The sequence below is a fragment of the Panthera onca genome, chromosome A1, assembly GCF_046562875.1.
Source record: "Panthera onca isolate mPanOnc1 chromosome A1, mPanOnc1 haplotype 2, whole genome shotgun sequence".
NCBI lineage: Eukaryota > Metazoa > Chordata > Mammalia > Carnivora > Felidae > Panthera > Panthera onca.
In genome coordinates, this window is record NC_138339.1 from 87,461,216 (window position 1) to 87,485,118 (window position 23,903).

Sequence of the window (23,903 nt, forward strand, 5' to 3'; positions counted from 1 at the left end):
GTAGTTGCTGGGTGTGTAAGAGAGTAGTCACTTCCACTTTCATGAATACAGCTGCTCTGAATGTGACAAATACCATTATCATCATGGGTCTTATTACCTCCAGCCACAAGGTGCTATCTGAACAAATGCTGGGTTTTAACTGCCAGACTCTTGAATATGTCACATTTTTCTTTGGATCTTTGGGTTATTGTAACAGCTGTTTGTAAACATTGTAAAGCCTACATTAGGTACAGAATGGGTAAGAATCTTTTGACCCAAATGTCTGCCCTCTGAACTATTGTAAGGAATGCAGCATGTCTGCTGACACTTAAAGCAGTAGATTTAAATAGCAACCGGGATCAACTTCCAGCTGAATAAGTCAATAGGCATTTTCAGTTTCGGACTCCATCTGGGTCAGTTTTCTTTCATCAGCTGGCCTGAGAACATCCGAGGGTATTCAGACCATACTGAAAAAAAGAAAAGGAGGGGAATAGCAAGTAGGTATTTCCACCAAGATTTTGTCTGGGCAGTACTTTCCCTAAAAGTCTAATATATGCTCTTCCATAGTTTAGGTTACCAGTGCTTGGTGAAAAGCATTTCTTTTCTTTAGAAACAGGGACACGAGCAGCTTTAGAATTTGTCATGCTCTGATCTCTTTCGTTCTGTAAATACCCCATGCTATTTTATGTAGTGGTAATGAGTTAGATATTTCTAGTGCTTGCCTGGTAAGCAGTCATGAGGGTTGTTGTAATAAATAAATAGTAAGAGCACATTGCTCTGATAATAGCAACTTTCATTGAAGGATGTGAATGTGCCTTGCAAAAGAGTGATACAGAATCCTTAGAAAGGCTTTTATTACAAGAAATGTAATACAACAATTTTTAAATGAAACAGGCAGAGTGGAGAGAGAATCTCTGACCTTGTGTTGCTAGTGTCAGTTGTCATTGTGGACACCTAGGCTCTCAAACCAAGCAGTTGAGAAGCTAAGAATCATTCTTGTAAGAAAATGCATTTATCACACATTGAATATTATGAGAAACGTCCTCGAGATTCCTCGATTTTATAGATACCATACATCTTCCCACAAATTATATTACATAGTCGCCTTTGGAAGTAGCCAACTGATGTATATCCGGTTGAAATTTTACTTAGGATTAAAAATAAGACTCTTAAAATAATAGTCTTATTCTTTTATCTGCTCTTCACAGGATAATCGGGTATATCGCAGCCATGCTCCTCAAAAATTAAAAAAGTTTTCCAACCTTCTTGCTTAAATACAGGAAACTGCGGTATGTATGTATATACATAAAAAACGCTACCAGAGGTATAATTCATGTAGTTATCTCTAAAATAAGTACTTTGTTAAACAAAATTTATCTTATTTTAAAAATATTCGGTCATAGTTAAAGTTAGAATTAAATGCAGAACTACCAAGATAAGTAACTTAGTGCGTGTATGCTGGTGACAGGAAAAAGTTAGACAGACTGAGATTTAAAGTCATTATGGATAATCAAGAATTGACTAAACACAAGACATAGCATTTCATGTAAAAGATGCAGGGGAGTCCTTTAATGCGTTCTTTTCCTGTGATGGTTGAACAAACTGAGGTTTGTTCTAGTCTCAACATACACAGAATCTCAAAATGAAACAGGCAAAGTTGTGTTCTGCTCTTTGATAGTGTGATGATGTTTGTGAGGCTTCTCACTTTGTTCACATGTTGCCTTGAAATAAAGAAGGCTCTTTCATTTGAGCATGTGTCCTGAATTTCTTTATAAAATTAAAATTGAAAATGGAGACTAGGAATAGTGCCTGAGATCTCTTACATCTGTTTTGTCATGGAAATTCTTTGTCAAGGCTGGCCCTATGTTAAGTGGTGGGAAAGAGTAAATTTGTGTTCTATTACCTTCTGCATCTCTCTCTTTTTTTTATTCTAGCATATATTCAAGTATATTTTCCTGGATTGTATTCCTACTCCAAAGCCCCTTGAAGCCCACAACTTAGTGCCCCTAAGAATGTAGGAATTTTAGAAAGTGTCCTATCTATATATATTTTGCTCATTCTCATCTATTGCTACAATTTTCTAGATTAGAGTTCTGAGTGCAGTGGACTATAATGTAATGATATCAATATATTGCACATATATTGCACAAACGTGTGATAAACTAAATTGCACATTCTATATAAGCAAACATCTATTCTGTCAAGAGATTATGTTCAGAGAATTATCTATAGAAACAATGTCATAAATGGTTGCTGTGTTTCCAAATTCACAGAAAACAAAAAACAAAATCTTGAACTTATATTAAGTACCCCTGGCTCCCCTCCTGGCTGCCCCTTCTCCTGGTCAGAAATGTCGGTCTCCTAGAATAGGTGATCTCACCTTCATTGGTAGAAAACAATCTGAGAGTACTAATTCCCACTCTTTCATGAAAGCGTGAATGACTTTTAATCCCTTAAACTCCCAAAGGTTGAGTGGTTAGAATAGTTGTTACCGAAATAAATCATGTATTTATAGAAACTTAGTATAACAGGGAAACTACAGTGAAAAATGTTCAGATGATATGTAAGGACTTATTTTTTTAGCCGACACATGGGTAAATCATACCAGCCCAGACTTTTGCCTCTGGACCTTTTAGTCTATAATGCTCATGATTTGGGGACCTTTTTCAACTTCTTGCACCACAGAATCTTTGAAAAGTCCCATTCATCTACATTGTGGTTCCCATTTCAGCAGCTGCAAGGGACTAGTGTGTGGGAAAAGTGTGACAGGAAAGAAGGTATTGTCTGCATTGATTTGAGGTAAATCAGAAACCTTGGGTATTTGCATTCGACCAGGGACTTTCTGGGGATAGTGACTTAACTGGAACTCTGAGGCATTCAGGCACCATGGAAGGCTGTTGAGAAAATATCGAAGTCCCTCAAATCACACTATTTGTGTGGCCTTTTGTATTCTTTATTTGTAATTCAAATACTCATTTTCGCTAATTTCTAAGTGAAATAGTAGTTTGTAAGTCATAAGCCTGGCTTGCAAGCCATGGTTACCAGCGATGACTAACCCTGTGTTCTTAGGAAAATCACTTCATCTCTTTGAGTCTCTGTTCTCTCATGGGTCGAATGAGATTATGATTCTAGCTGTCCCTTAAAAGGTGGTGGAGACACAGTGGACTATTAGATGCAAGCATGCTTAGACAAATTTAGGAGCATTATGTAAGTTTAACCTCCTTTAATTAAGTACCGTAAGAAGGAACAAAATGCAACCTTAAAATATTTTTTCTCTTCCTCTATATTAGAATTAATTTAGCATAGAAACGAAGTTCATTATTTAGGGAAATTAAAATGTCACTATTTTCTTGAAACTGAAATTAACTGCAGTTTCAGATTTTATAAGGTAATTGTTGGAATACCTATATACAAATGCTTATTTCCTGACTTTTAGAATGCCAGGAAACTCATTATACTTCCAAGGATCCTTTAACACTCGAGACAACGTAGTTTTATCTCCCTTTTATGGTCTGTGCCTTTTTCTTTTATTCGTGGGGTACCAAGTTTTATTCTAGGTACGGATTCGAAGATATTTGAACATATGTGATAAACTAAAATTAAACTAAACTAAAATTAAACTAAAACTGAACTAAAATTAAAAATAGAGTTTTAATTTTATATCATACAAAGCATTTATTAGAGTGCATGATTTTATTTTGGAAACCAAGAAACAGCCTTTGGTAACTTAAAGATGTAATTGAGGAAATATTTCAGGGGATTGGGTCCTGTGTTTAACAGATTGAAATGGAGACAAGAAAGAGTAAAGCTTCCTATATTATTGTCACTGAGGTCCATTTATACCCACAGTGCATGAAGCATTAGAAAATATAAGTGAAAATGCAGTATAGTCAGCCAGACATTTCTGCGTTACCCAAAAAGATGATCTAGGGCAAAACCAAACACTGTATGACTCATTTCCATAGCCTGCCATTGCACAGACAGGACTATGGCTTGTATCATAGTATATGCCTAATTGGTAGTTCCATTTGATTAAAATCTGAAATAATTGCAACTATCAATACTAATAATCCAAAGTATTTTATAATGGACCTTATTCTTTCCAGACTCTAAAACACCATACCATATACCAAATATAAAATATAAAACCAATTAGGAACAGGTTTTAAATATATCTTTATAATATATGTTTATTACATATTATATATAGATGCATACATTTATAAATACATATAAGCATATGTATATATAATTAACAATCTCAAACATTCTCAGTATTATGCTATCACAAAGTCAGATTTTTTTTCCTGGATTTATGTTAATATTGTACTTTAAAATTATTCTTATCGTCTTTATCTGTGGAGGGCTCTGGTAATTCTATAAAATATCCAGACACTTAACATACTCTGATTTATTGAACAATAAAGTGTCTTGAGTGCCCAAACCAGGTACTTGGGAATTTAGCAGACTTAGGCCACCTATGAATCAGTGCATTGTTCACAGCTTCAGCAGAAAGCAAATTGGACCAGGTGGGCTCCATTATGTCCCTTGATAAATAACTTTGCCCAGGGAGTCAGAGAAGAGTATCTACTAACGTCTAAAGTAAGAATAATGAAGGTGAAAGGGTAAGTCAGAAATGTGGGTGTCAGCTTGACTCTTGACTCTCCCTTACCTCTAATCCACGCCAAGTCTATCTCTTAAACTTCAGTTATATTCCTGAGTTCCTTTACCACATCCTCTCTAGTCACCATCATTTATCCCCTGAATCATTGAAACAGTTTCCTAAGTGGTTTCTTATAGTTTAGCTCCTCTTACAGCATTAGTTTCCCATACTGCACTGAATATAATCATCCAAAAATTCAAATAATATCAGCTCTCTCCCCTACTGAAAAGTCTTCTACCACTTTCCATAGTCTTAAGGACAAATGGATCGGTTTGTTCATGTTTCTCTTTTATATGGTTGGTTTTCCTTCACCTTTTCAAGATTTTTGGATGTATAGTCACACTTACAAATGATGGACTATATTTAATAGTAAAAGTAACTGGTACATATTCTGTTTGCTCTCATTCAGGACTCTTTCCCCATGAGGCCTCTCACCTCAGTGAGAAGGCTGACTGAAGGTTCCGCATAAGTAGGGGAAGTCAGGGGAATGTTTTGACAGGCAGTCTCTTTGAAGTACCCCTGGGAAAAAAGCAGGTTACAGAACAGGAAGCTCCTCTAGGCCTAGTATACTCTACTACAGAGAGGGAGTGCTTTCTGACTGGCACTTGAAACCTATTGTTTTCTGCACTGTGTGGAAGTCTAGAGGAGTGTTGAGGTCTACTTGACTTTTCTCTCATAAAGCAGCATCTTCACAAGATAACTTTCTTTGGGACATTACCCACATGCCCACTTGATTTGTAGAACAGCTCTTGGGCTTTTGCTGAAGACCTTTGCTATCAAACCATAGCTCTATTTACACCTGTATAGGGGGAAGAGTTCAACTTTCCAGGTTGTTTGGAAAGTACATTACTAAATAATGACCTAGGCTTGACCCTTGGCCTATCTCTGACCCCTGTATTTGTTGATTCACTTTGGGGGTCTATTGTCACTTTCGATAAATTTTATCTTTCATTTTTCTACCAGTCATATTTAATTTTTTGCTGTCTTCCCAAAATGTTTATAAAATTTTTATTCACTGATGATACACATTTATTGCCCATTCCTTTTAATTTATCATTTCTATCCAGAGAGACTTTGAGAGAAAGAAAATACAGACAAGTTTGAATTCAGTAGATCATTTTGAACTAGAAGATTAAGTTTACATTTAATTTTTTTGGAAAAATAGTTTGGTTAAGTTAATAATTATATCTAGGAGAACTCACTGTTTTAAATACCTTTAAGAATTTCACAACGTATGGGTCCATTGATGGATAAAGGGATAAAGAAGTTGTGGTACACATATACAATGGATTGTTATTCAGCCATTTACAATAATGTGGATGGACCTTAAGGAAATTATGCTCAATGAAATAAGGTAGAGACCAATACTACATGATCTCACAGAGTATGTGGAATTTCAAAACAAAACAAAACAGAACACCCTCAAAGAAAAAAAGATCAGATTTGTGGTTACCAGAGGCTGGAGGATGGAAAGGGAGAATTGGATAAAGATGGTAAAAGGTACAAAGTTCCAGTTTTAAGATACATATGTACTAGGGATGTTACGTGGAATATGATGACTATAGTTAACACTGCTGTATGGTATATTGCAAACTGTTAACAGAGTAAATTCTAGGAGCTAATTATCATAAGGAAAATTTTTTTTCTTTTTCTTTTCTTAAATACCTATATGAGATGATGGATGTTAACTAAACTTATTGTGGTAGTCATTTATGCTGTATAGCTTACACTTGTCCAGTGCCGTATGTCAGTTATATCTCAATGAAATTGTAACAAAACTCAAAAACATTTCTATTAATTTACAAACACTTATTCTTATTTGAAAAGACCTTTCAAGAATAAATTTAGAAGACATATGACCATATCAAAATTAATAAAATTGTCCTTATAAAGATTCTATTTTCCACTTCAGACAGATAACATTGTAAGGAATTTTGATTTGTTAATTATAAAATATCAATAATCAATGATATGGAAGTCAGTCAAACTGATATTAGTGAATATACCATTTTGTTGCTAAAATGTAATAAATGATATTTAAGCCATTTTTAGTTATTTAAACAAAACCTTATTTATTATGCCAGTCTCCAGCCAATCTTCTTGATGATTCTTCCCATCACAGTATAATTTTCAATTATCACATTTTCTTAAAGTCAACTGAAATTACAGTAATTAATGGAGATTAACTAAATTATATACCTTTTGAACTATCCTAACAACTAGAAGATTACTGACAAATGACTCAGTGAAGATTTGAAAACTATCATAATATACCCATTGGAACTGGTTATTTTGAGAGATACATGATGGTAAAAAAGGAGAAGCAGAAATAATCAAATACATGGGGTATTCTCAAAATCGCTACACACATTATTGATGGGCACCAAACATTAACCTTCACTGAAATCTAGTGTTAGAAATTAGTCTATGGGTTATACATATATTTCACACAGAAATTCCATTAAGTCTGTCTGAGGAGATAACCCATGGGACCAGCAATAAATGGTTATGTGGTAGGGAGTGACTTTTAATGAAAGGTTAAATAAAATTGTACTGATGTTATTTTAAACTGATTGCTCAAGACAGTGAGTCCTTTGGAATGGTCCTTAGTTCAATTTGCTCTCTAATTCTGTTTTTGTTTGTTTGTTTGTTTGTTTGTCTTTATTTAATCTTCAGTACCCCTTTATTTCCCTGATGGTAGTATTTTCCTATCCATCTACTTCTTATGGTCTCCCAAATCAGATCCTTCTGTCCAGGATCTATCAATGGTTGTCTTATCCTTCACAGAGGTCTTCATACATGGGAAACTTCATTATTCTTCTACCCCTTCCTCCCATGATTATCCTTTGTTCCATCAGCAGTGTGAAAGGCAAGTATAAGCTTGGTTAGATGTTCCTATTATGTATCATAGCTTTCTACACTAAAATTTTGAATGGTGCATGACAAAACTGTGATGGTAGTTTAACCTTCTTAAGACTAAAATGGCCTAAAGGTAATTATTATTTCTGTTACTGATCTGTCCAAAACATCTTGCAAATTATACATATCATTATAGTATATATCTTTTTCTTGCAGAGAAGTACTTTTGTCTCAAAACACTATAAACATGGTGCATAAATTCAACTCTATAAATGTTTTCTATCTACTCTATCTGTACAAATATCCATTTCAATTAAGCATACACCTAATAATGCCTTTGCACTAGTTATAATTAAAGTACACTTTGAAACTCCAGCCATGAATATACTGATACTCAACTTTTCTCTTTACTAGTACTAGTAACATTGGTTCTCAAGATTCTTTTTTTTTTTTTTTTTTTTTTAATTTTTTTTTTCAACGTTTATTTTATTTTTGGGACAGAGAGAGACAGAGCATGAACGGGGGAGGGACAGAGAGAGAGGGAGACACAGAATCGGAAACAGGCTCCAGGCTCCGAGCCATCAGCCCAGAGCCCGACGCGGGGCTCGAACTCACGGACCGTGAGATCGTGACCTGGCTGAAGTCGGACGCTTAACCGACTGCGCCACCCAGGTGCCCCTCTCAAGATTCTTATATTCCTAAAAGCCAAACTTGCTTCCCAAATTCCCACTATATTGTATTCTAGAAACTCATTTCAATAGTTAAGAAGTGTCTCTAACACACATACAAGTGTGTTTACATACAGAGGTTTAAATTCAGCAGTTGGTGAATTTTAACAAGGTGAGGCAAAATAGATTGAAAGGAAGCTTTTAGTTTTCATCTTTTCAAATGGAACTTAATCCAAGATCTAAGGGCACATGGTATATAAAAAATACCTGGCTCTAAATCACGTTTTTTCATGAGAAGTTGGCTATTAATGCTGACTGGATTTCTCTATAATTTGATCTCAGAGAGTTCACACAGCCCAACTATTTGGGATGCCTATGAACGAGAAAAATTAAAGATTACTCAAAGATATCAGATAACTGAAAAACAGAAATTTTGTTCAATATTAAAATAAAGACCTCATCGGGACTCCACTTTTAAAGAATTTTGAGAGTCTTAGCCACAAATCCAACAGCTAATATTTGTGTATTTGTATTAAGTAAAGTATTGTATAGGATTCTGGAGAAAGCTACAGAGAAGCCAGGAGGAATTCTTCATTGGCGGAGATTAGAATGTAAAATGGAAGATAGAATGCCATAATATTCTTAATCAAAGAAAGGGGCAGATATAACTTCTGTGGTGTTAAGAATTGTTGATATGGTACAAGTTTGTCGTAAACTGTTCTACAAGACAGTTTCCACTTCTTTAACACTTATAACTCCACAATGAAAGTTAAGGGTTGTTTTCAAATCTTATGTATAACCTAAGTAAAACAGCTTTTTGCCGCCTACCTCGAGGTAAATTTCAATATAGAATCACACCAAAAAGAACACATATCTGAGGAAAATGCTTTTTAAGGTAAAATCATGTCCATCATCTTTTACAAAGGCAATGAAGGCACAACACATTGCACCAACCCTGCACATCTTCTTCAGCTCCTTGTCCAGTGCTTTGCCCAGGGTCTCCTACATCAAACAACTGTTCATATTTTTCTTTTCGAAAAAAATACCAGGTGCTTTTTCTCATTAACGTTTTCATTTTGGAATAATTTTAGACTTCAGCAGGATTGAAAGAGAATGTAGAGTTCCCCTATACTCCTCAGGAAGTTTTACCTGATGTTAACATCTTACGTTGCCAGGGTCCATTTGTGAAAACTAAGAAGTTCAACACTGGTACATTACTTTTAACTAAACTCAAGACTTAATTTAAATTGATCAAAAATCCAGCCTTCTCACTCTTTCCAAAGTACCACAAATAAATATTAAATACTTGCGCAAGATTTGGTGCCTTACAGATTTTAAAATTAGTATACATCCTTAAAAAAAATTTAACAGAAACCCATGGGGGAGGGGAAGGAAGAAAAAGAGGTTAGAGTGGGAGAGAGACAAAGCATAAGAGACTCTTAAAAACTGAGAACAAACTGAGGGTTGATGGGGGGTGGGAGAGAGGGGAGGGTAGGTGATGGGTATTGAAGAGGGCACCTTTTGGGATGAGCACTGGGTGTTGTATAGAAACCAATGTGACAATAAATTTCATATATTAAAAAAAATGTATCGATCAAACAACAAAGAGTAGCAAAATTGCTATAGGACACACATAGAATTAGCAATGAGAAATGCAACAAAGTAAAACCTTCTCTTCCTACTTGACCATTATCTCATTCTAGAATTTCAATCAATGATTTATTATGAAATTTTATTAGTGCAATTATCCTGTAGCAAAATGGATAGACAAAATATTTACTTCTTTTTGTATTGCTGTCCAATTAACAACACAACAGACAGATTTCATTCAGTCTGTAGGAAATTAGCAAATTAAGCACCAGGGGAATAATCCACAAACTAGATAATTACATAAATTGATTAAAAAACACTCCATCCTGAGATTCTTCATGATAAATGGAAAAATAAACATCAAATTTCACCATCCTGATATAGGAAGTGAGTGTAACAATAGCAGTTTTACTCATATTTCATGTACATGTCATCACTGTTGTATGACTTCTGGGAGAGTCAGCATAGCAAAGATAAGAGGCTAAAAAAATGGGGGGAAATCTCATGGGAACAAAATTGCAAATTAAAGAAAAGGTTGAATTTTTCATCATTCAGTGCAAGCCCTGTATTCAGCTATTATCCCTATTTTTTTTTTCTCCAATGACCTCATAGCAGGTCCTTATTCTCACTCACTCTTAGATATGTCTCATGTTTGACTATACTTTTATAAGCTCAGAGAGTCCAATTTCTGTTTAATTTCTTATCTATAAATGGCTAAACTTGCAAGCAAAAATCAAATACCCAATAGAAACTCATGAAGACTTATTAAATTCTTCAGAATTTTTAGTTTCTTGGAATTCTGAATTGGTTATCCACCCTAAATCTCAAAGTCATGTACTTATTTCGAGACTTTATATGTGGTATAATAGCATTGTCTCAAATCTGTGTTCATAATATTATTGATAAATTAATATCTTTAAAGAATGTTTTTTATGGATCCTTGCATACAAATATGTGTAAAGTATGACATTCACTTAACCAGGAAGTACAGGGAACCTTCCTAAAATATTATATAAATCCAGTATGTTGGTAGTATGTGTTATGTCCACCCATTGTACCCAACGGCAACCATGCATACAGAGAAAAAGGGGTGGAAAACCATAGGTGAAGGCACTTTAGTATCAGAAAATGAAGAAGCATGCATTAGAGAAGTTGCCAGGTGGTACTAAAAGAAAATGCCTTATGTATGGTGTATACATGTCTGAAAAGTTTAGATTGTGATCCAATAACCCAAGATATATACAGAAATAATTATAAAAATAACTACATGGTGCTTAAAAGTTGTAATTCATTCTATTATAGCTGATTATCTGATGTCCTATATAACCTGAGCCCATATGATACCAAATATTCACAGTTCTCTAAGACAAGGCTGACCATACACAATATTTTCTTGAAATGAGGAATTCCAAATGAGAAGTAGGGAAGAATCATAGGTATAGTTATTTGAGATCTATGATATATTTTATTATTGTTCTCAGTTATCCACTCTTTCTTCTCTACAGGTATAATTCACCCCCAGTTACCATGCCTTTCTTAGGTAGACACTTTCCTACCTCATTGTCAGAATCAGCCATGTGACTTGCTTTTTGCCAATGGATCTGACCCTATACCTTCTCCACTTAAGCTTTAAATGTGCCTGCATGGTTTGGTTGGGCTCTTGCTTCTGTCCTCTTCCAGGAGAACAACATATCTAAGATATCTGTCTTCAGCTTGGATTCTAGGGTGAGAAGACATGGAGTAAAGCAGAGCTAACCTACAAACCTGCAGGCAAAAAAGAAATGTCTTTTGTTGTAAGTGACTATGATTTCAGAGTTGCTCATTAAAGCAACACAAGTTGACTAATAATACAAGGCAAGAGATAATTTTACACTCACTCTTAGTTTTCTAATCACCCAGGGACCTTCCATCAACCAACTGTTCCTCTGAGTAAATATAAATTTAATGAAGGTGACTGCTCAGACATTTAAGATGATTATACCTCCTGACTTTCACCATGGATTCACTAAAGGACTCCATTGCCTGGAGTTACTTTGGTTGTTGAACCATTTAAGAGTTTACACTTCTGTTGGACCATTCTGTATAAGATGTTTTGAGATGTGAGGTTTCTGGGCTGAAATGCTTTGTTTTTAGAGTTTTTGATTCTGTCTTTATTTACAGACTATTCTGGAAGAGTAACACCACAACTGACATTTAAATGTGATATACATCTGCTCCTGCTGGATGTAAAACCAGAATTCTCCTTGGACCTGTGTTTTTTTTTCTTATTAAAAGTACAAGAGCGTCACTTAGACTATAGAGAAGAACATCTACTAAATCCAAGTTCGAGGTAGATTCCAAAAGCAGTTAGATCAAACTGAGGGGATCCATATGCAAAAGACAGTTGGTAAAGGTTTTATGGGAGGGAATTACATAATTATTTCTGGTTTTCAGATGGATAACTCTAGTATCAAAATGGCACAAAAAAGCAGTGTAGAAAGAAAATTGTGGCAGGAAAGTAGAAAGTTTTGTAAATCCTGTAGTTCAGGCAAGCAGAATTTTCTGAAGGCATGGGGTAAGACAATAGTATTCAAGATAGAAAGACAAACACAAATTTGGGACAGTTATAATGTAATCTCACCAAATAGAACAAATTCAATGCAGTGGTGGTATTTTTGCTTTAACTAAATATATTGCACATTTGACATTGTAGCAAATGACAAGTGATTCAAGAGATACTCTATATGTGAGATGATGTTATTAATTAACCATGTAATAGTAGTAATGATGTACTAGTAATGATAGTAGTGATGTAGTAATTAACCATGTAATAGTGAAGTGTATAGAGAGAGGAAGGACTAAATAACTCCAACAATTTAGAAAGAAAAAATATAAATAAGAAAATGAAAGGGCCTGAAAAGCGACTAAGGATGCTGAATAACACACAGGGTATGACTGGATGCGCTCTCTGAGCTACCTTTGTTTCACAAACTGGAAATGACAGATTATGTTTCCTTCACTCATAAAAGAATTTACCTAATTTGGCTTATTTATTTTTATCACTGTGAAATTTCACTTCATCCACATAAATCTCAGTGTGGCAGTTTTGACAAAATAAAATTGTTATTGCCCACATTTTATTACTGAATAGTTAAATATTATAAGTTAGTCCGGTAACTCAGCCAACCGAGGTTAGTAGCATTTGGAAAAGAATGTTCCTACTTCTCTTTAGAGGCTCACAGGTCTAGAGGAAAGTGGGGTTGAAGTCTTTTAGGTCAGGGTCAGATCCTTTGGATTCAACATTCATGACATGAATACTGGTAAAGATTAAGATCTTAAGGATGAGAAAATGGCAAGTCAGAATGGCAAGCAAGAGATTCCAAACTAATAATCACAGTCAGCAAAATCTAATAACATCCTGATTCTCTGCTTAAGGGAGATGATGACTCATTAATTATACAGAGCAACTCTGAATACAGTTTTCGCACATTTGTTTATTCCGGTCCATTTTGTCCCTACATGAGGAATGCACATAAATTGTGGAGCTAAAACTTTCTTAAAACAGAAAGGTAGGAAGGAAGGAAGGAAGGAGCAAAGGAAGGAGGGGGAAGGAGAGAGAGAAAGGAAGGAAGGGAGGGAGGGAGAAAACTTCTACTTACACAATTGCATTGTAAATATACTAGTCCCATTATTAAATAATAGTATTCTGAAGAATACTTATTAGTTACCTTATTAGTTGCGATTTTCTTTCCTTTTTTTCAAAATCAGAATGAAAAGCTCAAGTTTAACGAGGTAGGAATAAGATAACTAATTTTAGACAAAATGAGGATGATATTCAAAACTGTATTCTAGGCACTGTTTCCACTTAATTTTTTTTTTTTTTTATAATTCTGATGCATGCCCTGGAGGTAAAATTTATCACAGAAAGACCTGTCTTGACTATGAAACCCTTGGTGTTCTTAGGGGCATACCACAGCCTACCTTGGTGCAAGACAAAGTCATTTTCTGGTTATGGCTGACTAGAAGGGGGACATTTTTACCAAACTAAGGTGGGGAATACAAAAGTAATATTGTAGCATTAGATATTCTGCATTTTTATGTAAAGGTAAAATAATAGTAGATGTATATTAAGAAATGAACAGCCTTTTATAAATAAATACAATGTTCTTCTTATACAAATATAAAAAAATCTCCCCTTGTTTCTCTCTAATATATCCATGAAATTGTCCAAAAGAGAAAAATAATCCTCAACTATTATTTAAAAGAATGACATGAATCAAATTCCCAAATCCTGTAAGAATTTCTACATTCTCTCACCTAATGGGTGAGGACCCAAGAACAGTATCTTCTGTCAGATCCCTAGGCATTCTCTCTGGAAGGTGTGCTACCAGAGGTCAGGTGTTGCAAACAAGGGAGTTATGAACTGGAACAACGACATTAATGGCTTGGAGTCACAGAATCTTGGTCATTATGATCAATCTTCTGGGTGCAGTATAGGGAATATAATACTGAGGATGGCCTCAACATTTCAGTCCCTCATATGACCAATTATGTCAGACCTGGAAGAAGAAAACAGTAGATGCAAGAATTGGCTTGAGTGTGCATAGTTAACAATACAGTTTTGTGTACTTCAAAGTTTGTTAAGAGGGTAAATCTCATGATAAGTGTTATTACCTAGAAAACAAAACAAATGGACATAAGGAAACTTGGAAGCAATGAATATCTTTATTACCTTGAATACATGTATAGTATCACAGGTGTATGCACATATCTAAACTCATCAACTATTTAAAATAAAAGTGTATAGTTTTTCATATAAGTTATACTCCAATAAACCTGAAAGAAAAGGCCTAAACCCTAAGTCCAATTCTGAGAGTCTAAGAAAAAGGGCAGGAATGAAATGTTCATCTCCAGTTGACACACTTTTAATTTTCAAATACAGAAGACATACTCTGCTATTAAGAGCCAAACTTTACAGTGCAGAGTATGGGAAGGGGAATAAAACTTCTCTCCAAGATAGTGTGCTCTTCAATGCCAAGTCCATGTGACACATCATGATGATAATTTGGCAAAGAATATAAAGCCCACACACAAGAACAGAAGTTTTAGCATCAAAGAAATAAAATACAATCTTTCCTTTGTCCCTCCACTAAGTCATTCATTGGGTTTATAGCTGTATCTTGGAGTTTTTCTTCTAGCAATGGCACTAGTGGGGAACTTGGGGGGCAAGGGAAGCTTGTTTCTCCTCTGTAAGTATGGGTTCTATTCACCAAACACTCCTGGCCTCTTTCTGTTTACCAGATCACACAAAAGCAGGAGCAGCTGAGGCAAAGATTTAATTGTCCGGAGGTGAGGAAGGTCACAGAGAGTGAGTTCCTTGAGTCTTTATGGCAATGGGGTGAAAACAATATTACTGCTTCTAAACTGACTAACAAATGTGTTTCGTGGACTAGTAAAATTCTAACGTAAATCGTGAACCCCATCCCTAGACAGGAAGTTCAGATCAGTTAACTCAAATCCACTTTTCATTCAGTATTAGGAAAGAAAGAGGAGGGTAGTCTAAAATTAATGTAGCCTTTTGCATAAGGCTCAAGAATTAACTTTCGCTACATGATTACACATTTATTCTGAATTGGTTAATTACGCATGAGAACATAAACTTGCTTCACAAGTGTATTTATTATGCCTAGGCACTTCCATAAGATGCAGTGGAAACAGTCTCTGCCAGAGATCTGAAAATGCCTGCTCATAAAGAAACTGTGGCTTTTGTGGCTGGAGGGTCACTCAGTTCAATTCTGCAATGCAGAAAATGCAGGACCAAAGGGAAATGGGAATTTAGATGCCCTGAATATACTGTGTAGGAAAGAAAGAGCTTTGTCAAAGACCTCACAGTGGGGATGCTCCCATACAAACATATGGAAGAATGTAATGATGGAACTCTGAGAGGAGGAATTATGAATAAGTGGATTACAGACCCCACCATATGCTAACTGTGTAATGCCCATTTTAACCTTTTGTTGGGAGAGTTTTCCCAACTGGGTTTCTTCACTTCAGTTTCTTTGAACTTTATCTCATAAGAGCAATGTAACTTAATGCATGCTTTTCTTCTTATTCCAGAACTTCTGGATGAGTGAGTATGCCTAATTCGGAGGTTCAGCATTAGGAAGCATACTAGACTACAGATATAACCCAATTCTTCCTTGAATACTTGCTATTGAGATGTTATTTTGGTTGTCATCTCTGTCTTCTTATATTATTTCTCAGTTGACTTATGAATATGGTAGGGAATGTGAAAATGCTAATTGTTGGTCTCCTCAAACACTAACCTTTGTGAAGAAAAAAGAAAGATAGTCTCATTTAAAATATATTTTCAGATAACTGACAACACCAAAATTAACTGTTCCTATAGGACCATTAAGAGCATTGTCCAGATATCTTTCAACAAAGGTACTTTTAAAAGAGAATATTGCTATAGATACAAACCAGTAATTACTAGTGAAACCAATCAAAAAATCAAAAATAAATAAAAAGAATCAGGGGGTGCTAAGTTTATAATAAAGCTTTATTCATTAAACAAAAATTCATTGATAAAATGGCATGCTAGGCTGAGGGAAATACAATATTTAACAGACATAGGGACACATGCTCCCACAGAGTTTAAATTCTAGCTAAATAGAAGTACTAAAACAAAGCAAAAATATAAATGCCAAAGAGAAGACCATAGTCTTTTGTATATTTGAATTGAGAAACAAAAACAGTGTCAAACTATTTGGAACAAAAAGGATAATGTGTCGAAGGAATAGGGAGACGAACTACTCTTTGTTTACTGAAGTTTACATGCGTAAGCTCTGGAAATTTCTGAAGAGGAATTTTGGGTTTTTTTCCCTTTTGTCTCTGGACTGTCCCCAATTCAATATGCATATGGTAGATAATGAATGCCCCAGCCTTGGTTCTTAGCCTCAGCATCCAACACAGATTAACTATTCTCTTTGAATCATAATTCCCGACTGACACATAAGAAAATCTGTTTTACGCAAAGTCAGGGGTCCACCACACAACAAATCAGCAGTGACTGGGGGTTGAGTCTGGGGAGTCAGTGGAATCATGTAATACTGACATGGAAGTTAGTCCCCTTGGCAGACTTTGCTACTTGTCTAAGCAAGATCTTTTCTTTGCATCTTTATTTTTATAATAGAGTCGTGATTTTGTATGGGACAGTAACATATCCAGGTAAATACAAAATTCCTTACCCTCTCTTGTGGATAAAAATAGGCATTTTAAAGGAAAAGACTTGGAAGGCACATACCTTCTGTCTTTGACTTTAATATTCTTCTTCCCCAAAACTCAGATAAATGCTAGTGGTGTCTAGCCATCTTACAAACTTGGAATGATAAGCCTAGTGGCGGAATATCATTCTAAACTTAGCTGGGTAGAAAGCCTACAGGAGACCAAGTCACTAATGTCATAAAAGCTGGCATAAGAGCCCTGGATTTCTCACCGTCAGAATATGGTGATGTGACAAAAATAAACTTTTGGTTTATTTAAGCCACTGCGAGTTGAGTTTTCAGCCACATGGAGCCAAGTGACTTAAGTAGTGCCCCTTTGTAATCAGTTTGTGATATGTAGCTGTATCAGAGAATTGGATTTTGACTGGTTAAGCAATCCAAATAAGACTTACTTTCAACAAAGAGTAGGGATAGCAATAATAATAAGAATACAAAAAGAAAAGAATGAATGTACAGATGTATAAATGCATAGATAAGATCAGTGAAAAATTAACAGAGCAGGTAAAGGGGTTGTACAAAAGCACAATATTATTTATGCTACATAAGAGTTTAGACCACTATAGATATAGTCAATATAATGTAAACATATTGTAAACATATAATGTAAACATATAATTAGTCAATGTAATGTATATCAAAGCTGTGGTAGAAAAGCAAATATTAGTTAAGCCCCAACTAATAAAATTATGCAGAAAAGAAGATGACAAACAGCAAACCTCATATAAAGGTTTCATATAAAGGTTTCATTCATATAAAGATGAATGGAAATGAAGTACAGATAATAAAATAAAAATATGAGATTAATAGAAAAAAATGCTAGCTATATAGGTTATGGACCCAGAGCAAAAAGAATCAACATAGCTGAAATATTCACCAATATTTATTAATAAACTTTGTATAAATACATCACATGCGTGTTAGTATTATCAAACAAATTAGAAGTTAATGCAAAAAAAACACCACTAATAAATAAAAATTTATTGTTTAGGTTTGAAAACACTATAAAGGTCAAACATTAGGAGTGCCTGGATAGCTCATTGGGTTAACATTCGACCCTCGATTTTGCCTCAGGTCATGATCTCATGATTTGTGAGATAGGCCCCACATCAGGCTCTGCACTGAAAGCACAGAGCCTGCTTGGGGTTCTCTCTCTCTCTCTCTCTCTCTCTCTGCACACAACCCCCTCAAAAATAAATAAATAAACTTAAAAAAAAATAAGGCCAAATGTTAACAAACATCCATGCGCCAAGCAATATAGCACCCAAAAGAACTAAGCAAAAATTTTAAGCAATACAGTGTTTGCAAAAGTAAAGAAATATATAAACAGGAGAAAGTTTTAGTCTCATAGTCTGTGGCAAATTATGCAAAAATCAAGAGAACCTCTAGAGGAAATTTAAAAGTTAGTTAGAAGAGAGATTATGGTGTGATACAAGTCTCATTTTGAATCCTGGACCCAGGTCAAATGCTCTGTAGTTCTGAAGCCTTGAAAAATTCTGTTTTTGAAATTAAGGAAGAGTAAGGAATAAGAGAAAGGGAAATGAGAGGAAGAGGAGCAGGTGGAGGAGGAAGGGTGGTGATGAGGCAGGGAGAAGAAGGAGGAAGAGGAAGAGAAGAATGTAATTCAGGTCCTGTGTTATGGCCTTTATATTACACACACACATATATATATATATATATATATATATATATATATATATAATTTCAACATATTCTCACATGTACATATCCCAATTTAACAGAAGAATGAACATACTTTCAGAAGTAACTAATTTTTCAAAGATCATACAGAGTGTGTTTGTTTGTCATATGGTTTTTTCTGATATTTGAAATTTATTTTGGAGGGCCTACACTAGTTAGAAAAACCAAAACAAGTACTTTCATACTTTGAGGAAAACAAAATATTAAGGTAATAAACTTCTTGACTAGAGAGACAAAATTGTATATTACCATTTGCTTAAAACTCGATATTAGCAGTTTGAATTTTAATAGCTATTCACTTAAACATGAGTGTTTTGAGAGAAACTATTTCTGGGATTATTTGCTTTTGTTTTCCAACCTCAGAAGCATGAAATACAGAATGGGAAATAGCTTTAAATAAATAAAATGTTGTTCGGTTTATACAGAAATTATATGATTCAGGCTAAAATATATTTGACATAGAAATCTTTTCACTTTCATAAAAGTAACTATTTGAAATCTTTTAAAGCATTATTCTCTTCAAACATTTTGAAACAAAAAATTTGCCTTTTGATAGGAACTATGTGTTTCATTATAAAGATGGAACATGATGTTCTGGCTTACATATTCTCTGCAGAAGGAGGTCCTTTTTTGTACTGAATTTTTAGCATATAGTAAAGATCCAGATTGTAAAAAATTAATTTCAGGCATGACAGACTGGAAGTATATATTGAACAGATCTGGGAACAGAAATGATGCAAATGCCTTTCTTCCAGCTTCTGAAAATTATGTAATGGACCAAAATTTCAGGATAGACTTCTGTTTGAGTGAAGCATGGACTCTTAATCAAAGGAGAGTACCAAAAATGACTTTTGGAAAGCAAAAGTATAAGGCACTTTTCCACAAACAGTAGTTCCATTGACATTGTCTCTGGAAATATCACTACAGCTAAGCATTAGGATATTCACATATATTTTAATTATTAGTGATGGTAGCAGAACTATGATAGAAGAAAAATTTCCTGAATGAGCAAGAGTAGTAAAGGAAATTGACTCATAAAAGGAAGAAGACCAATGATGCATTAAGAGCTAGAAATAAAAATCAATGAAATTGTTTTAACTCTTCACTATGTTGCTATTGTGTTTTAAAGTATGATGCACTTGTTGGGTTACAATCAGGATGCTAACATTTGCATTGCCTATACAATTATTTATATATTATTTAGTGTTTCTACCTCAAAAAAATAAGAATGTGGATAAATAAGGCTCATAGAAAGTACTTGAAAGATTTGTGCTTTCCTGTCATTAAACCATTTAAAATATGACAGCTGCTTAGAGTACAATGAATAGTGATAGATGCTTATTAATATGAAAGTTTTACCATAATGTTGTTGGTAAACAACAGATATATACCCAGAAAAAAATTAGTAATTTGAATACATGTAGGGATGAGCTTATTTATATCTGTATACATATAACTAGAATTAGGAAGATACATGTAACTACTATCAATAGAACAGATAAGTGGGCCTTGGAAAGGTACTGTTAAATCAAACAGCTTACAAGTTGTCTACAAATTTAGTGCAATTCAGTGCAACTCAACACATGTTTAGCAAGATACTATTATGTGACAATTTTTCTCACAGAGTGTTTCTAGCAGCAAAGGAATACCTACCCATGGCCCCACCAAGAAAGACATGACAAGTCACATCATTCAAGACGTATAAATAAAATGCTGTGGGAATTTGCAGGGATCTAAAATGTCTGGAAGCACCAGGAAAGACTTCCTGGCAGGGCTGGCATTTAAGATGGTACTATTAAAAAGGTTAAAAATTCAACGTGGAGACTTATGGGGCAGGGGCATAAGTCAAGAATGAAAACCAGTATAAGTCTACTGTCACAAAACTGCTTATAATAAAGCTCAATAAAGTCGTTAGCTCACTGTGACTCAATAAGTAGACAGCAAATGATGTGTAAGAGAGAGGAAGTGATATTAACTTATCCACTCAGGAGACCCTAAGTAGCCAGAGCTCATGAATGAGGCAGCTGATGCAAAATGGATTTTCATTTCCATTTCTATTCTAATCCATCTCCATCACCTATTTTTTCTATCAATTCCTATTTTTCAACTATAATATATGTATAAAATAGCTCCTACCTAATTGTGTCTATGACAGAATAGAGAGTTATACAAATGTGTATGTGTGTATGTTTTACAGAAGTCTGCTGTTCTCAAAATACCACCCCCAGATGTCATGCCAAAGCATTTATAATCCTTCAAAGCTCAGTGTGTGAAATGCTTTCATAGAAACTTTTCAGAGTGACCCTGCCTAAACTCGTGTCTTTAAGATAATGTATAGGTGAAATTCTTCCAATTTAAATATAAATTCGCATCTCTCTAATCTGAAAGAAATCACCCCCAAAGATAAGATTTGTATTATGGGGAAAAAACATTAAAAGAAGAAAGATAAGTAAGCAGAAATCTGAGATATTAGTTTAAAAAGAGAGAGGGAGGGATCGGGGGAGTGTGTGTCATTGGTTTATTACTTCTAGGATCTGCTTACAACCAAAATATTTTCATATTTTAAATCACAGAAATATATATTTTTCAATTTAAAGTTATGGATGATGCCTTAAATTCCTATTTTTCCTCATCTTCACTAAACTTTGCTAAATAAATAATATGTCTTCCTCACTAATTATATTTTAATTTCTCTAGTGTATTTTAAGTAGACCTAAGTTTTCATCTTTATTTCAAATATAAACAGCAATTAAAAAAAAAAAACAACACCATCTTAAAAAGTTAGGGAGGGAGGGAGCCAAACCATAAGAGACTCTTAAAAACTGAGAATAAACTGAGAGTTGATGGGGCGTAGGAGGTGGGGGAAAGTGGGTGATGGGCATGGAGGAGGGCACCTGTGGGGATGAGCACTGGGTGTTGTATGGAAACCAATTGGACGATAGATTTCATAATAAAAAACATAATAATTAAAAAACACCATCTTTTGGTCTTACATTTTTTTTTCACATGGAATATAATAAAATGTCATGTACTACTTGGTGGTGGTAGACGTTCATACATATTCTTGAATGACTTTTTCCTTCTCTACTTACAATATACTCACATTACTTTTTTTTAATAGAACAACTCCTTTATATTCTCATCTCTTAATGCTTGCTTATATGCTGTCTCCTCCAAGAAGTCTCCCAAAAGAAAACAAAATAATAACAACTATAGCTCTCTTTTGCTTTCATATGGCAGACGCTGAGCTAAATACTTTGCATATCCTCTTTCTTTTAATACTTTAAAAAGTCCTCTGTGGGAAATACCGACAATCCCATTCATAGATTAAAAAATTGAGGCTCAACATCATTTAAGTAATATTCAAGTATGTCAGATTGCAAAGAGCAAGTTCTTTGTGTGATTTTTCACCTCTTCCTTTTACTTACGTGTACATGCAAGTATGTGCATGTGCACAAACACATACATATATGATTGTATAAATGTGTATGTGCAGATATGTATGTATGTGTTCATATAATTACATGTGTGTGTGTGTGTGTGTGTGTATACACTCCTGCTGAATTTTGTTTGGGAGTAAAGCTAGTCTTTAGAACTGCCTGCAGATGGGATTATACAGTGGGTAAGGGCAATGATAGAGTCTTATTTCATGGTCTTTGCAGAGCCTTTGAGTTTCCTTTGTTAATACAGTATCTGGCACATAGTAGTTATTCAATAAATTATTGGTTGAATAAATAAAACATCACTAAATTGTTCTGGAGAACTGTACTGAATACAGTTACAAACACCTTACAGCCTTATAATATTTTCATTCACCAGTGCCCTCATGGCTGCTTTTCACTAGGAATAATATTTTCTATTCATTCATTATCCTCCTCTATATTTTTAAGTTTGTATTAAGGAAATTTGCCTATTACTAAGAATAATATGTTCTGAAAGTGTCAAATTTTATTTTGAGTAGCAAAAATGATTACAGATTAACAGTTTTATCACAAATCACCTTTTATATTAGGGAAAGTAAGAAAGAAATATCTTTAGGGATCTTCTTTTTCAGTTGATACTAATTAGATTTCTTTTAAACCAAGTTTAAGGCTCACAGTGTTCTGGCTTGATAGTGCCAAGTGATAATCCAATGTGACATACATTTCCTATAGCAATAACATTTTGGCAGATAAACTCCCCAATGAGAAACAACCATTTCTATGCTTAGATGAATTTTGTGATAAAACGCAAATGCAAAAAAAAAAAAAAAAAAGTAACAGAATTAAAAAAGAAATACTCCACAGTATAATGAATCTCTTTTCTGTGTTTACTAAAAATGCCTAAATCCATGGAGGGTAAAAACATTGAGTAAGTAATAGCCAATACATCATAGATATCTCATTGTCCGTGGAAGGTTGATAAAATAACTGATGATTATTTACACAGAAATCCATTCCTAGAAATCTTGTAACCTTTCCCTTCATTATGCAATGCTGTCTTGGACCTGGGAGTCTAGAAATGTGGAAATTATAACACTTTGACATACCATGTAAATGAGGTATCGCTGTAACATGCTATTTAAATAAAGTTTGGAACAAACATTCAGTAGGGAAGTTTGGAAAACTTATAACGAGATTACCTCCTAACTTTTTTTATAAGAGTATTCTTGTATTCCCCCCCAGCCATCTTTTAATTCCAACAAGAACGCACAGTGTGCCAATTTAGCTCTCTAGCAGCAAAGCCCCACATTGTCTTATTGTGGCAATTAGTCAGGAGCTGAGCTTGTCGTTTGAGCCTCTCCTTCTTTTCTTCATGTAGATAATATTTGACTTGGAGGATCTTTGTCTTTCTGATGGAAATACCTGAATTGGATATTATCAGTCTCAATAAACAGGATATTTCCCATCATCAGTTCTGAAACTGAAGCAAGTGTAGGATGGGTAGTAAAACTTTGCATTTGTCTGTGTGCTTTTTTTTTCCTACAGGTTATTTCCACGATTAATTGCAAGACATGGACAACTAGATTGTGGAAAGTTTTAGGATAAATCCAATTTAAAGGTTTCTTTTAAAAATGTAAGCTTATTTGAAAGGATCATGGCTGTTGCAGCACAAATACCTGGCCACAGTTAGGGATGTGGCCTGTGAAAAAAGAGAACAAAATGAGAATATCTCATCTTTAAAATTAAATCAATTATCTTT

At 34.5% G+C, this 23,903-nt stretch overlaps 1 long non-coding RNA gene across 3 annotated transcripts in view; it reads left to right on the top strand.

Moving 5' to 3' along the window:
* Positions 1–382: 382 nt before the first annotated feature.
* LOC132681189 (uncharacterized) overlaps positions 383–23,903 on the top strand; it is a 176,951-nt gene continuing 153,430 nt past the window's right edge. For all 3 annotated transcript variants that reach the window (XR_013556103.1, XR_009610926.2, XR_013556104.1), the window contains exons 1-2: positions 383–476; positions 1,188–1,268. This is a non-coding gene — a long non-coding RNA (uncharacterized LOC132681189). The remainder of the gene's footprint in view (positions 477–1,187; positions 1,269–23,903) is intronic.